Source organism: Alligator mississippiensis, chromosome 10 (genome assembly GCF_030867095.1).
Source record: "Alligator mississippiensis isolate rAllMis1 chromosome 10, rAllMis1, whole genome shotgun sequence".
Lineage (NCBI taxonomy): Eukaryota > Metazoa > Chordata > Crocodylia > Alligatoridae > Alligator > Alligator mississippiensis.
In genome coordinates, this window is record NC_081833.1 from 76,516,861 (window position 1) to 76,534,287 (window position 17,427).

Below are 17,427 nucleotides of genomic sequence, written 5' to 3' on the forward strand. Positions count from 1 at the left end.
CTGCAGCAGGGAGATGGGACTGGGTGAGCAAGGAGGAGGAGTTGATAAACAGGGACACAAATTATCCTTTTACTGACTCCATGAATCTTAAGTAAGAAAGCTTCAGTCTGTTTTATTTTTTCTGTGTAGCCTTCAGGTGGCTGCTGTGGATAGGTAGCATCCTTGCCTCTAGATTTGGAAGGGGGAAGGGTATGGCCCCAATACAGAAGGTACCTTTTTCCTTTTCTTACTATGAATAATAGAAGCAGGCCTTTTTAAAACCAAACCAGTTTGACAGAGGATTTTAAAGACAACGCATCCTTTAACATTCTGTTCCATTTAAGTACTTTCTGAAGTACGCTGAAAACCCACTAAGAACTTGAGCTGCCTTTAGATCTGTTACTAGATTGTCACATAATACCTTGGTGCTACTAGTTTGGACAGGAAGTACATTTACTTCTTTATAAATAAGTTTAGTTCTGTCCAAATAGCTATGGTTTCCTGTTAGATATTTTTGGCCAGGACATGTGATGAACTGTTTTGGAAGGAATGGTATTATCTCGAATCGGGCTTGGGTAATGCAAACCATAGAAGGAAAACAGAAAGCTACCACAACATTAGTCTTAATTTGTCTCAGTTAAATTGTAATTCAGTGTAATGCTAATACTATATACTGAATTTATAATGCTCTGAGTGTGCTTTAATACTAACTGTAAAAACTTAAAAATTAGATTACATATCATTTTGCTTTTGGGGGCCTTGTAAATGTATGAGCAGTGATCATTTTTTCCCAATTGGATTGCTTTAAAGTCCAATGTTTATTTAATCTAAAATGCCTACTTTCAAGTAAAGTTTTGTCTGTCGGTAACTATAAACGGGTTCATTTGCTCCTGTCATTGAACCTGTATGTACTCTTTCTGCTGTAAGTACTTATTCCTGTTGCTCAGAGGAGAATTGTCCCTTTACTGAAAAGTAGAGGTGTAAGATCAACTCAAAATACGTACTGTTGTAGGGCCTTTATGAGTACTGCTGTATTTCCTGTCATCTGATTTCAGAATTTCCTTTCCATACCTGTGGGTGATCTGGCAACAAACGTAATCCTGTCCATCCTCTAATAGTATCATAGTGGAATTTAGACTGATCATTTCTGGATGCAGAAATAGCATTTTCTTTGGCTAGAACAGAGACGGCAGACAAATATGGTCAAATGTCTAACAATAAATCTATAAATACCAACCCCTTTAATATTGCATACTTTGAATTTGAAGTTCTTTTCCAAATCATAGGGTTAGAAATGCCAGATAGATTTTTAATGACTATGCCAATGACTCTATTGAAATGTGTAATGCAAAAAAATTAAATTGTTTATTTTTACTATTGTTTTTGCCACAAAACAAGTTTTGAGACTAGAAAAGGGAACAAACAGTTAAAAAAGACAGGTTCCACTCCTCCTCATTTTTCCACACCTTGAGGACTAGCAAATTCTTTAATATGAGACTTTATTTGTACAAAGCAAAACTTCAAAACCACTCAAAAGCTTTCTTATTAACTGCTGTCAGTCCTTTGATTTACAAGGGCAATAAAGATCTAGAGGGGGCACATTTATCATGGAGTTCAGCACACCAGGAGCCATTTTCTCAAGTGGTAAAGCCAAGTGATAAAACGAGTTCTTTTGTTCTATAACCAAGACACATTCCCAATTTTAAAAACTTGTGTGCGTTAGACTTCTTGGCTTGTAGTTTGGCTGTGTTCCTGTAATACTCTATCTACAAGCAATGATGAATCACTAAGGTGTAGATGCTGATGATGCACCTGGAACAAGCAGATTGAATGATGCAAATCTAGCTTCAACTCTGTTAGTTGCCAACATAATTTTTTTCCTCTATTGTTAATTTTTATCTAATTTTCATAGCACTCTTTAAAATTGGATGGAAAGAGTTGTTATTATTCTTTTTCTTAGAAAAACAAAAGCAATCTGGCTTAGTAGTAAATAAAACCATTCTGATGACAACAAAGAAACATTGTTCTAAGATGTCATGCTAGCAAACAAAATACAGTTGCTTTTTCTCCTTTGTAAAATGACACTGTGTAGCTGATTTTGAATGTTGTTCTTCAGTGTTGGCAGGTAAATATATTTATTTTAACAGAATTAAATAGTCAAACATTTGTTACCTGCATGGACATTTCATTAAAGGCTAGAATGTGTGAAAGGATCTGCACATATGACAACTCTTACTCATATTTATGAAGGGGCTCACAGTTTGGCTCTCAGGTGAACTTTATATTTATCTGGACATGAATAATAGAGGAAAAAAATGTTTAAAGACTGTATCAGCATGCTGCCATCACCAATCATCCTCCCTTTTATCAGCAAAAGTTCTGAAAAACCCATGTGGTACCAGGACAGTGAGCCAGGGCTACTTTTTGGACATTGAAAAATTATTTCATAGAAAAATAGACTTAACTGCTGCACTAGAAGCTGCTTCTCTTATCAACCTTTTGGACTCGAGGCACCCCTCTGTAACTTGTGAATTGAGTGGCACACAATTAAAAAAACTAATTTGTTTATTCCGGTGCATACGTCCTTGTAGAGGGACTAGGCAGTAGTGGTGGGGGATCCTTCAGGCCTGAAACTGCATTTATCTGCTTAGGTTACCTGCTTATCTCCTCGCACCTTATTTATCTCCTCATAACTCTTGGCACCCTTGAAATGATCTGGCAACACCTTGGTTGAGAATCACTGTGCTAGCATATCTCTGAATGTTTTCATCTTTAATCCTTAAAATCTTGGGAAGATTTGCTTCCAGTATTTCTGTTGGGCCATCATTATAAAGCGGGGTTGGGTGAGAGTCTGGAAAAAGAAGGCATTAAATCCTACCCATATGGCATCAGAACCAAACTATGGTAGCTATGTAATTATAATGGGAAACATAACAATAACCATTACTACAATGGTAATAATTTATCCCCAAATGGATGCAAGGCACAGTGACAGCTGTTTAACAGGGATTTTTGATCATGGATGCAGCTACCATGGCATGGTTGCAGTGTCCTATGTAGAGAAGATATTTGAAAAAACTCTGCCAGTGGATACAGCGCTGGATAGACTACATTCCCAGCCAGATTTTCATATGGTTTCTCAATATGGTTGTATGTCATAAATTTTAATGGTTTTATGTGTGTACACAAAATGCTATAGCAGCACTTACAAATCGGTTCAAATATATGTACAAGGCCTAACGTGGATCAGTTTTACAAGATGTATGTGGGGCAAAGCAGTTATTTTGCAGCCACTATGAAGTGCATAAAATAATTGTGAAGTTGGGGTCACTCGAACATTGAGTTCTGTTACTATCTTAGATAGTTCATGTGCCTATGAAGGCATAATACTAAGAAATTCAAGACAATGCTTCATGATGGCTGACCCTAGTACTTATCCAGAAGGAAGCAGCTGTTGTGACAGCCGAAAGAACCTATTATAACCATCTTGCCAACATATGGAAAATTAAAGCTTTGGTTGACCTATCATGGCTATCAACCATGGCAAAGGGATTTTTCAGACCTGTTTTCTGTAATTTTATGTTGGTACTTAAAATTTAGCAAGGAAAAGATTTTGGCTGGGAGGCCCACCTCTTTTTATATAGCTGTGAAGGGAGTTGCGTGTTATTTCTGATGCTTATCATATTGTAAAATCTTTAGCCTCAGATATTTTAAGTTGGAAATTATAAGTATTTTTTTTTACCCTGGGGGCTCTTTTATATTGTAGTCTCCTGAAAGATCCTAAAGCTTTGAAAAAAAATGAAATACTTTATTTTATGAAGCAGTTTTGGGGTCAGTTTTTCTAAAATGTATGCTTTTATGTTGGATAGTTTAAAGACCATCTGTTAACTGAAACCAACCGTAAGTGAAGTTGCAGTTATGTTTCCTATTAGTCTTGTATCTTTCCTATTAGTCATGTATGAAAGACTACAGAGACATCCACCAGAACTGAAAACAAAAATTGAAAAAGCAGATGTTGAGACCATGTTGGCTCATTGCTTTCTTTTACGGGAGCAAGTAATTATTAATGGATCGCAAAATACTGTAAGGCTAGTTTTGCAAGCCATTATCAAGAATCATAGCTAAGATGTATTTCTGATTATCTATTGTGTATTGCAGTTGAAAATTGTAGCATTGTACTTGGAAACACTGAAGAATATTCTAAGAAATAGATGATGAAAGTTATGACTGGAAGCATACAATGGAAGATAAAATACAAATTTTAAATAGTTATGCACTTCCTAGTCTCTGAGGGCTCATTTATTATGTTGTCATGGTGAGCAGTGAATAAAAAAAATAAAAAGGCTGTTCCTTGGGTACTTGTGACTTATTGGTAGTTATCTTTACAAGAGTTCCATGCTGACTTAAGTAAAGATCTCTGAGAAAAAAAAAACAAACTTTATTTTTCAAATAAATTCAGCTAAGAGCCCACAGGCTTCCATGACACCACACTGAATTATTATTAATGTGCACTGCTGTGAGAATAACACTTGCTGCTGTTTAACAATAACGTCTTCCTGAGGAATTTCAGAAAGTCAGTAGGAAAATGAAAGGCAGATTTAAGTACTGCAGCAGAATTAAACTAGTCCATTTCATGGCCAGGACATTTTTATCATTATTTCTGTAGAGAGGGAGGAAAATCGTTAACACTTCCTGTGTTTGCAGGTCCATGTGCTGGCTGAGTATGTTTGAATGGCTTGCGTGTTAAGCAGGAACAGTTTTCCGAAGCCTGAATAAAATTCTTTTAAAGACATTTCCTTTACTGCATTCTCTTTTTCCATCTTTAACTTGGAATCAAATGGCAGGAACATGTGTAATTTTTGCTACAGAGCTTTCTTTTTAATGAATGGTGTTGAGATTACTTATCTTGGTTTACCTATCTCTTTGTAAGGTGATGAAGTCTACTCACTAGATGACGGGACAAAAGCAGTGACTAGGAGTTAGTTACAGGTTTTGCTTCTGGTTCTGCCACTCATGTGTGATCTTGGGCAAACAACCTTTCCTTTCTGTGACTCTCCACTTAGAAAATGTGGATTTACTTATCTGAGAGGGATGTTGTAAAGCTTAATTATCACTTGAAAGGTGCTTTGAATTCTTGTCTGGAAGGTGCTGTAGAAGTACTGAAAATATTAATTTAATTGTATTAATGTTGAAATTAATTAGACATGGGAAGCTTCAAAATCATTTGTACTGCTCTCTATTGTGAGAGGTACTGGGGCTTTTTCAGAGAATTGTAAGTTACGGATGGCAGAGCCCTGTGACATCTCTTTGCCAATGTAGGATGCTTCCCTGTTATATTCTAATTAGTGCTTTGTTCAGCTTAATTGTTAATGTTTTAAGAGTTGAAACTTGTCTCACTTCTTTTGTGAGATGGGATGTGGGGCCACACATCTGGGGTAAGAGTTCACCAGCTATATAAGCTTGGTTCTCAGTAAGCATTTTAGCCACATTGTCCTTCATTGTCGTCCAGGAGATTCCAAAACAAAACCATATCGGCCTCCATCAGCTTGGCCCTCATGTATCTGTCCATGTGCACAGGTGAGTTCTGAGAGAGGGAAAGAAAATATTTTGATTCAGTTGTTGTTTATGACAAATAATTAATAGTTTAAAAGCTGTGTCTATGCCTGAATCGCTGATTCTCCGACTCGGCATTGAATCTTCAGATTTGGATTTGGCCGAATCGAATCGGGGACAGTGATCTGAATCAAGAAATTGAATCACTGTCCTTGATTTGGTCCAAATCCAAATTGAATAGAGCTTGCTTCGCACACCCGTAAAATGATATAACAGAAGAAGAGTAGAAAACATACATAAATATTTAATAGACAATATCCACTCTGGCAAAATTATTAGGATTATCTCCTTACTGTTACCATGGTAGTGTCCAGAAGTGTCAAGCCCTAATTGAGACTCCATTGTTCTAGGCACTATGTACATTTGAAAAAAATAAAATTAAACTACCTTTTCCTAAAGTGCGTACAGTCCAATATAAGATGAGGGAAAACGAGTGCTTACAATGAACAGATGAGGTAGCACAAAGTAAAGGTGATGATAGGCAGTGATAACAAATACACTTGCTTGATGCTTTCCTTTGTAATGTATTCAAAATAGTGACTTACAGATATCTATGTACATTTGCATGACATCTAGGGAATAACTTCCAGTATTTAAGCCCTTCTGTGAAATCCACCTGAACAGATGACGATCTGTGTATATTGTATTCAGTTTGATATAGTTAAGTATAGATTGGTGTATTTGTCCTGCGTGTGTCACTTTCTCTTTGTGTCTGTAGATCTCTCCCAAGTCAGACAGTTGGTTAATTTAGCTTTATTTTTCACTTGAGTCTTATGTTGACTTTTCATCTCTTCCAAATTTTAACAAAGATTTTCAGAAAGGCTTAAAAACTTTTTTTTCTGGATGTAATTATTATTTTTTTAAGATAAGTACTGGTTCAAACTACTTGTAATACTACATTTCTATTGTTTTGATAGTTTATTTTAGCTTAGAGCTGGAAACTATAACTGGCAATGAAAATTTCTTTATGATCTGTCCAAAAGAGAAATAGGAATAGAAGAAATGTTCTCCCAATGTCATACTAACAAAATCAATTGTTACTTTCTGTGTTCTGTAATAGCAACAGACCTGAGGTAGACTTTCATCAGTATGTAGGCTAGGAAAATTAGAAGCATAGCCTTTGGGTCAGAGGGCCCTGTCCATTTAAACCTGGCAAAAGAAAAGTATGGTACAAGATCGGATGTAATTATTGAAGGAAAACCCTTGGATATGTTGTAATTGATGACCTGATTGCTTTCTATTTACAAAAGCACTTCTTGCTGTTGGTACATTCTCTTTTCCTATTTAAAAATATATATCATGTCTTTGTTGATATAAAAATGCATATGGCTTCTACTGAAGATTACTTTCTCAATTTCCGGGAAAATGTCATTCCATCTCATCCATTTTCAGACACCGGTGATAGCCCTTTTAATTTCCCCTTGCTCTTATTGGATTTTGGAAAAGGTTAATTAGTTATCCACTGCACTTGGTGGAAGAAGATTTTTTAAAATATAATATTAAGAAATGTCCTATTGGGGTATGAAGGTAACACCACAAGGGGGTACTATAATTTTATCAAATTTGTCCTGGTAAGTTGGTTTATTAAGGTAAAGTGATTACAGCCTGCAGAGTTAATTTTAATATGCTAATACACCACAGCAAGTTGGGAACTTAAATAAAATGATACAATTAATATGAATTTATAGGAGGTAGGGAAGCTTAGTAAGGTCACCAGTATATTATATTAACACTGCATATAGCCTTATCAGTTTTACAATTCAGTTTTCTTAGACATGAGCTGTAGATGGTTGCTATATGCATTTTATTGACCTTTGAATGAGGAAGTGAACGTCACTTTCTATGGTTCTTGGTTCATTATTATTGAAGAAAAAATATAACCCTTCACTTTCCAAGTAAAGAAAGCTAGCCCTGGATATTTATATGTTTTAATAGCTTCAGTAACTTTACGATTGCAGTAAGGAGTTGTACTATATATTAGTAGGACTTGAAATGAAGATTTTGTGGATTTCATTGGAAAAGTATATTCTTCCATTAGGAAAACCATTACTCTTTCCCCAGTTAAACTTTTTGCTAAGATAGCAGTTGAGATTTCTCTTGGTCCATGGATGCAGATACTACATACTACTAATACTTGGTGGAGGAGAGAGGGCACTGTAAAATAATTAATCTTTTGAATTTTTATGCCATCAGTGTTTTCACTGAAGCTTTTCAAGGGCAGGCTGGATAGGCAACTGTCTGAGATTGTTTTCATTGAATCATAGAAAATGAGGGTGGGAAGGGACCTCAGGAGATCACATCTAGTCCAACCCCCTGCTCACAGCAGGACCAGCCCCAACTACATCATCCCAGCCAGGGCCTTGTCTAGCCGGATCTTAAAAACCTCCAAGGATGGAGAGTCCACCACCTCTCTGGGTTGCCTGTCCCAGGGTTTTACTACCCTCCTAGTGAGAAAATTTTCCCTAATATCTAACTTAAACTTTTCTTGCTGGAACTTAAGCCCATTGCTCCTTGTTCTGTCATCTGCCACCACTGAGACCAGTCCAGCTCCATCCTCTTCGCAGCCCCCCTCCAGGGAGTTGAAGGCTGCTATTCAATCCCCCCATAGTCTTCTCTTTGCCAGACTAAATGGGTGTCTGTACACAAGCTGGGAGGCTGCTCTGATGCACTGTAATTAATCGAGCCTCTGTGTCTCATATATCAGCATCCCTGAGCATCAAAATGGCGGCAGAGCTGCTTTAAGGCTTGTTCAGCGAGCTTTACATAAAGTGTGCCCACCGCCATTTTGAAGCACGGGGACACTGATGCACAAAATGCTCCAGGCACTTTAATTAGAGTGGATTAACCCCCCTCTCACTCCTGGAGCATATGTAAAAATACCCAATAAGCCCAGTTCCCTCAGCCTGTCTTCAGAAGTCATGTCTCCCAGCCCCCCAACCATTTACATTGCCCTCTGCTGGACTCTCTCTAATTTATCTATGTACTTTCTGTATAGGGGGACCCAAAACTGGACATAGTACTCCAGATGTGGCCTCACCAGTGCCGAACACAGGGGACAAACTGCTTCCCTCAATCTGCTGACAACGCTTCTACTGTTGCAGCCTAGGATGCTGTTAGCCTTCTTTGCAACAAGGGCACATATTCAGCTTCTTCACTGTAACTCCCAGGTCCTTTTCTGCAGAGCTGCTGCCCAGCCAGTTGATCCCCGGCCTGTACTGGTGCATGGGATTTTTCCGTCTTAAGTGCAGAAATTTGCACGTGTCCTTATTTAACCTCATGAGATTTCTTTTGGCCCAATCCTCCAATTTGTCAAGGTCTCTCTGAATCCTAGCCTGACTCTCCAACATATCTACTACTCCTCCCAGCTTGGTGCCATCTGCAGACTTGCCGAGGGTGCAATCCATCCCACCTGCTGCAATGCCCACCTGGGAGGGAAAGGTGCTGGCTAGTGGGGTAGCACAAGGGGGGCAGCAGGCAAGATGGTGGCTGCCCCCACCCTGGGCCTCTCCACCTATCAGTGCTGAGGAGTGGGGCCAGATAAAGGGCAGCCAGTGTCAAGATGGCAGCCGCCCCATCATCCATCTTCCCCCCCATGAGATCTCTCTGCCAATCAGAGCTGAGGGGTGGGGCCACTGTGAAATGCCTGCCAAATGGGCAAAAATGGTTTGTCTTGCTGTGAGTTAAGTAGGTCCCTATATACAAGTAAAACTATTCATTAGTTTCAGGTAGAATTACCCTTATTTTATAAAATGGATCTTTTAGCACCGCATCAGATTTTCTTGATTCCAAGTGATTTTGATTTCAGTAATGGAAAATTGCTTCCTACATAGTTTAGACTTATTGAAATTTTAAGCAACATTTGAAGAAATGCTGTTGTAATTAAGCAGGTTGTACGTGATATACAGTTTCATTTGAGTAGCGTGGGAAATGTACAATTTACTGCAGTTAGCATCCCGGGTTATTGTTTTGTCTATCCCTGTATGCCTAAAATGTCACTGGTTACTGAGTGTTTCATCATTAGTCTCTCTGTACTTCCCTTCCTTGATCTTGGGTCCAACCAACTACAAAGTAGACATTACCAGATTGAGTGTGGCTAAAAGTCCATGGGTCAGTGTGATGCTCATCACTATGGGGCGTGACTGGCAGAGTATAATTTTAATATAGTTTTGTATTCTTATATAAGATTTTGGACATCAAAACAGAACAATTCTTTTCACTAGGCATTGATAAAGAATAGCTGAAGAGTTTCTTGCATTATCTTCTTTGTATATCCATAGCATTAACAACTAAGTCACTTAGACCTTGAAACGCGAACTGAGCTATAATAAATACTTCAAAGTTTTGGACCACTTTAGTATTTTGTATAGTTTTTGGGTGAGTTTGGCTTTTTACTAAAGCCTTGCATTTTGGCCTGTAGGCCCACCACAGCTTCCAGCTGGGACCTGGGGGGACCTGGGACCTGGGGCCAGGCAATAAGAGAAACCCTGGCATTTCCTAGCAAGTTCGCATAGCAGTCACAGGCATCGCTTTTGTGCATTAGAAAACTACTGTGTCCGAGTGCAGAGCTGGTACCTGAGCGCACACACAGTGAAGGCAGCTGCCTTTCCAAGTGTCTGATACCACCCAAATTTAGCTTTGATTTGATTCAGGGCCATTGCGATAGTTAAGGTGGGTATATGCCGGTTGCCTAGCCTGCTGGCTGAGGAACTTCTCAGCTAGTTCTCACAAACAAAACAGTCTCTTAAACCATCAAAACAAGGGGAAAAAAAGGAAAAAAAAGCCTGTTGTCCTGTCCCAATACTGGGAGCAGAACTCCACTGGTCCCAGCACAGCAGTGCAGCCCCTTTGTATAGCAGGTGGTTCAGGCCACAGTTTGCTTCTCCACTCTTGCTACTCTTCTGGGAGCTTTTCAGAGCTCCTAGCAAGACACTCTGCCTGTCCAGTGGGGCTTTCTCAATAGGGCTGACCATTCCCTCTTATAGGGACAGGCTTCCCTGCTACAGTGGTCAAAAGGCTACCGTTCAAACAGTTACAAATGACATGTCATATAAGAATAATTTGGACAAAATATGTACAAATTTAGATTTTTAGTAACAAACACGTTTATTCAAAGATAGATACACAAATTTAACTTTTGTCCCTAGAAAAGACAAATTAATGCATTCCAGATTTGTATAACGTATATTATTATTAAATTACCAAATTACATGCACAATTACATTTTTTATTAAGCAAGATATAATGCTGACAATGTTACAATAATGTTATAAAGTATAACAAGTTTTTAACTTTAACAGCAACACACACAGTGCCTCTGATACACAGGGGACTAATTTTAAAAGTCAGGGCATTCAGTAATTGAAAAGGAAATTATACAATTAGTCACTTGAGTAATTTAAACATGCACATAAGTATCCCAACTGTGTTGATACTAGCTTTTAGTCAAATTTACTAGGGCTGCTTAGACTTTATCACTCTAATTATGCTTGCTTTGTATCAGACTTCGGCGTGCAGAAACCCAGAATTATCTGACAGAGGTTTTTTGTAAATGTTGCATTATTATACTGTATGTTTACTGCTGCAGACATTCACAAAAACTTATTCCAGTATTTTCCTCCTAACTACCTTAAACATATGCGATCAATAATATTGTATCACTGTTTCTCAGAACAAGAGGGATTTGAAGACATTCAAGTTTTATTTCTAGATCTGCTTCGAATTAAGTCCTTACAGCACAATGACTTGATCCTATCAACCCTCCATGTATGGGCATCCTATGTAAATTTAATGGACATTACACACAGGGAACTGTAGGCTGGGTCTTTATTGTACTACAAAATAAACCATAGGTTTACCATTTAAGGCCTTTTACATGGCAATATTTTATTGTGCCTCTAACAAGTTAGAAGAATTATTAGCTAAAATGGTTCATCTCAGTTCAGTGTACAGTTGCTTCCCATCATTTATTTATTAATTGCACCACTGTGCGGTATAAACAGAAACTAAAAAGATCCTTGTTCTGAGGAGCTTGCACTCTGCAAGACAGTGAACAGACGCGGGAGCACAAAGCCACAGCGAGACCCACAGTTTATCCACTCTATCAGCCTCACCAGCAACAAATGCCTTGTAAGCATCATAAAGAGCTGTATTAGTCTGAGGGCAGGCAGAACGCAGGGTAGAGATGCACTTCATAGACTAACTAATGCTGTACACTCGTTTGTTTGTCAGCATCACGACAGAGAAGGAGAGCAGGAAGCTTCTGTCATGCATTGAGAAAGTGCAGCCGTGTTTGAAAATCAGTGATGAAGGCTGGCACAGCAGAAGGACAAGTTGCAATCTCAACAGTGTATACAAGATGTTTGCAGAAAATTTCTGTCAGCAGATAGTTAAACCATATACTAGGCATACCAGTAATACTAAATAGTTGGTCCAGAAACACATGCAGGATTCTTTTTTTTTTGCATAGCATTAACCTTCAAAGAATGTGTTTATGGTACAAGATATAAAGAAAAGAAATACAGGAGAAACCTTTGCACATGAAGGCTACGAGCTCATCTCTGAATTTTCCTTTGTGAACAGCTATCTTGTTGAACTGGGTAGTGAAGAGGAGAGATTTAGTTCTTAATGTCAACGTTTGGATTCTTTCTTTATTAAAACAGTTATTTATATTTTTTATTTATTGTTACGAGTGTACAGTGAGCATAGGGAATGGATGGGTTGTAATCTGAGTCTTTTTTTAGATATACTAGAAATAATTAAAAAAACCTTCTTGTAAATATACAGCTTAGATAAACACACATGGTTTTTCATGTTTTGGTGTGACATTTTGCATCTTTTTCTCCCTTAGAGCTGTTCAAGGTGATCACGTTTCTCACATAGGGATGGAAACTGGAGTAGATGCTTTTTAATGTTTGTTCAAGATAAAGATGCACATTGTGGCTGCTGCTCTATAAAAAGGTGAGAAAACAAATAAGAACAAGTGTTAATTCATGTACACAGATTTTGCATCTGCACAGCAGGTGAAAATGCTGCATTAATGCTAGAAATGTCCATCCTGCTGTGTAGTTTTCCTGCCTTATTATTACTTCAATTTTTTGGTCTCAATTGAATGCACCATACTTATTTGCATGTTATCACACTGGATCCCTCTTTATTTCCAATTATTCATTTGAAAACCATATTTGCTTCAAATTGGTCTCTATAAAACAATCAAATTAAAATAATTGTTTTAACAAAATGTGGTGGGTTTTGGTGTGTGTGTGCGCATGCATGTAAATTCTTAATCTGGAGGGGGTTATCTCTTAATTACACACAGAAGTAACATTAAAAGAACATTGTTACAGTTATGAAATCAAGCACTCATAAGTTAAAAAATGCCAGAGTTAAGGTTTTCCGTTCAACTTTAAGTTGACCCCCTTGTGCATATGCATTTTCATTTTAATTACATGATCCTTGAGTAATTACATAATTACTGTTTCCTTCCACAGAATCCCTGCCTCATTCAGTGTGCAGGATGAATGGTGAAAGGAGTAACTGAGAGCAATAGCAGGTGGCAGGATGTGAGGGGTCAGCAATCTATTGGTATCCATAGAAGCTGGTATAAAGCTAAACTTGTTTCTACTCTACATTGCAGTCACTCCTGCAGTTGCGCTTTCCTAATTTGTCTTGGTCACATAGCTTAAGAAGTTTCATACTGGTTTGAAGGTTATTTTCTGGTAGGACACATGCTGATTATGTGGATTTTTCTCTACCTTTGAAGTCATATTTGCAGATTCAGTATGAAAAAATATATTATCAGTTTTTATTGGTATCTCCCAAATTCATATTAATGGATTTTAAGGCTGGAGGGGACCATTAGATCACGTAGTCTGACCTCTTGTGTACCACAGACCATTAATGTTTATCCAGATACCTCTGTATTGAGCCCAGCAGTTTAACTTTGACAGAATTCTTTGTTCCAGAAAGAACCTTGAGAGGGATTTTTCCCATGATAGTTCAGATGGTTTATCACCCTCTCTGTTAAAAATTTGTGCTTAATTGCTTATTTTAATTTTTTTGTTTTCAGCTTCCCAATGGTACAATGAAGCGGGGAAAGGGTATGAAAATATAGAAATGGCTGCAGTTCTGGATTTTGTTGTTTTGTTGGGTTTTTTTAATGGAGGAGCATCACAATATTTTGTCCTCATTATTATTCTCGGGTTGAATCTTAGCCAACCATCCAGGCCCCATGTATAGTTTCTGTCATTAAATCATACCGCATCTGCAACGTCATATTCTATGCAAAGACAGACTAGGCTAAAATATTGCTGCATCAAATCATTGCAAAAGCTCAAGTGTGAACCTGAATAGGAGTATTGTACTGTAAAGTCCTTTTCTTGGGTGGGATACTCATGTCATAATCAATACAAGAGTAAGAGGCTATGTTACCTTAGTAGTGATTGTTTGCATGATAGTCCTGCCTACGTCACTATGACTGTTTGTGGGTCTGTGAAGATGTCTGGTTTTAGGTGTTTTCTCCCCACCAGTATTCAGGCTTAGAATGGGAAAAACCCTCGAATAGAGTGCTTTATTTAAGAATGGGAGGGAAGGGGCTTAGTCTTTTGGGTTAGGCACGAGGCTAGGACTTAGATCTGTGTATAGTTTCAGGCCCTGTCACAGTTTTGCTGTGATCTTTTCCACAAATATCTGAGCATCAATTCACAAACTTCTGCTTGTATTTTATATCCCCTCTGCCTGCCTCATCTAGTAAAATTGTAAACTGTTTGGGGCAGGGACTCTGCCCCAAATGCTCACTATACATTTTTACAATGACTACATCTACTAGAGCCAATCTAATAGTTACTGTTATATGAAATAATAGTATCTCTTCTTATGTGCTAAACTTTCTGAAAATTAGAATACAGAAACATGTGAGGTTGCAAATAAACAAGATTTTCCATTGGGCATAGTGCATATTATGAGTTGCTATAAAGATTTGTATACTTCATAATTCTGAAGTCATGGACATTTTTTTTTTATTCTGGTGGTTGATCACCACTTCTTGGTTTTCCTTTGTTATTGTCTCCTACACTGCTTTCTCTCCTAAAGTATAATGTGGGAAAGTCTTCTTCCCACTGTGAGAACTACAAGGTTAACAAAATTAAGAAGTCCAAATAACTTGGTACTTTGCTTTCACTCTCTGCAAAAATTCCCACCCATTCCTTTCCTTTCATAAGTGAGCCTGATGTGCATACCATTTTAATCCAGAGTTTCAATGAAATATTAAAATAATTCTGTTTTGGACATTATGCAGAACTGGGAGAATGTGGACCTACCTATTCTATTAATACTGGATAATCCTTTGAGAGGGCCAAGCAAATGGAGTATGTGAAGGAAAATGTTTAAAAAACATGGCAAATGAGTGCAGATAGAAGAAAGTAGCTAACATATAAGGAAAGATGAGCATCCCATCAGTCATTTTAAGTTTCTCTTTCAGACTATTATATCTAATGCTCATATTTCTTGCAATTTGTTTTTCTTATGATTCTTGATATTTTACTTGACACATTTGGATGCCTAGTTTGTACTTTTGTATAGCTGAATCACAAAATGGGATTTTTCTTTTACAGTTTAATGCAGCACAGTGATCTAATGGTGCGCTGGCAGATCAGTAAAGTGTTGTTATAGTCAGGACAGTGAGTGTAAAAATTGCATCATTGAATCTTAGATTTATTCTCTTTTAATGATTCCAGGAAAACTGTGTAGTTTACAACCTAAAATTTGACTTTTCTAACTACTGACTCCATTTGGTGTCTGAAAATACAGCGTTTTTCTTTCTGTTTCTTCCATTATCATCAGTAATAAAGGTTCTGCAGTTAGAGCTAGTGAATGTTTCTGAGTATAGTGTGCAAGCCAGAATAGACACCAGGCTATTTTCCCATATACGTATTGCCTCCGCACAGATAAAAAGAGGAAAACTTGTTTTGATCGGTGCAGTAAGCTAGAAATGACTCAGTAATGCAAAAAATGTAAGAAAAATCACTTTGAATATCATTACTTTTCTAATCATAACTATAGTTTGAAGGGTGCTTTAAACAGGAAGGTAATTTGGCTTCTAGATACTGCATAATACAGCTAAATCAACATAAACGGCAAAACTGCTCCCAGGGAACAATCTGTGTGAACCTGTCATATTGCAAAGATTTACATTTGTCTAATTGCAACTCAGTCTAAAATCACTGGGCCCAATCTTGGCGTCTGTTGTAGCTTATTTACATTAGTTTCCTGATGCCGAACTAACGCAAGCCAACCTGCTGTGTACCTGAGTTCTCTCCCAGCCCCATGCCATCTCTCATGGGCTTCTACCATGGAGGCGCTGTGATTGGAGCCTAGTCCATTCCGATGATCCCCAGCTGCCTACCAGTTCCTGAGTGCCTTATCCAGATTGCCGAATTTCAAGTAGCTTTGAGCTGCTCTAAATTACTCTGGGGACCAAGCCAATGATCAGATTACATCACACACACCTCTCCCATCTCTTGCACTCAGTGCTTACTGGGTACAGCTAAGAATCTGGGCTAATATTTTTAGGCATTGTCCTTCAAGATCCTCTTGTTTTTCTTGTCTTAACTTCCTGTTCTCAAAAGACCCTGAATCATAAGGATCCCCCTGCTAGAAAGCTAGAACTTATTTTTCATAGCTAGCCTTAGCAATTCTGAACAGATTTATTATAGTGCGATGAGGCATTGTGAATTGCCAAACTTTTAGCTTATCTGCCTGGGCTGATAGAGCTCAGGATGACACAGCTGTGATCTCCTGTTTCATTAAGGTCTTATAATGACCCAGAATCTGTCACTGAGTATCCAGTGTACTTTACAGAGTAATAGTGGAAATATAAGGAAAGTAATGGCAAAAGAAACATGCCACTGTTTTCAGTTATAACTCACATGCAAGGGTGGCTTGCCTATTACAGAAATTAGAGGTGGAGATGCAGCCATTAGCTCTGAGTAAATCCATTTTATTTCATGGTTGCAAAGAGCATGAAGCTGGACTGTTCTCAGTGGGGGCAGATGACAGAACAAGGAGCAACGAGCTTAAGTTGCAGCAAGGGAAGTTGAGGTTGGATATTAGTAGGAAGAACTTTCTCATGAGGAGGGTAGTAAAGCACTGGAACAAGTTACCCAGAGAGGATGTGGAATCCCCAGCCTTGGAGGTTTTTAAGACTTGGCTAGACAAAGCCTTGGCTGGGATGATCATTTTCTATGATTGTGTGATTTTTTAAAAACTTTTAATGACTTTTGTTTACTGTGGAATGAAACTTCTGGGGGCCTGGAAAGAGGGCAGATTGTTGATATTAATGGCTGATATGTACTCTTCTGATTTACTGAATATTTGATCTTCAACCTACTTATGGCCATCAGTCAGAAGATGGAAATTTGAATCCAACATATCCTATTCTGAATTAGGCTTTAGGGAACACAATATAGTTTATCCTTTTTTATGGAATGGAACACAGTACAAGAATTGTAATTTTTAACGATGTTCTGTCTAGTTAACAACTATGCAGTAGCATTATTCGTACAAGCTAATTGACTATTCTGCTTTCCTTTTAGAGCTCACAACATCTGAACTATGCAAAAAATCAAGCAGTTTTAATGTATACCTGCATGTGGGATTTCCTTCATGACAGCACCTCATTAATATTTATTTTGAAATATTCATTTGGAGGATGAAAAATTAATCTCTTACCTGGACTTTAGATCTTTTGTTCCTCAACTGACACCAGGAGAAATTGAATAGTACTTGCCATCAGAAACTTAATTGGGCTGAATGTTTAAAAAAAATCTTTTTAACTGCCAA

The 17,427-nt window shown here is 37.9% G+C and overlaps 1 protein-coding gene across 1 annotated transcript in view; it reads left to right on the forward strand.

Moving 5' to 3' along the window:
• Positions 1 to 17,427, forward strand: part of ZFHX3 (zinc finger homeobox 3) — an 813,079-nt gene that overhangs the window by 6,749 nt on the left and 788,903 nt on the right. The window contains exon 2 of the mRNA XM_059714010.1: positions 12,440 to 12,549. The gene's annotated coding sequence lies outside the window, so the exon portion shown is untranslated. The remainder of the gene's footprint in view (positions 1 to 12,439; positions 12,550 to 17,427) is intronic.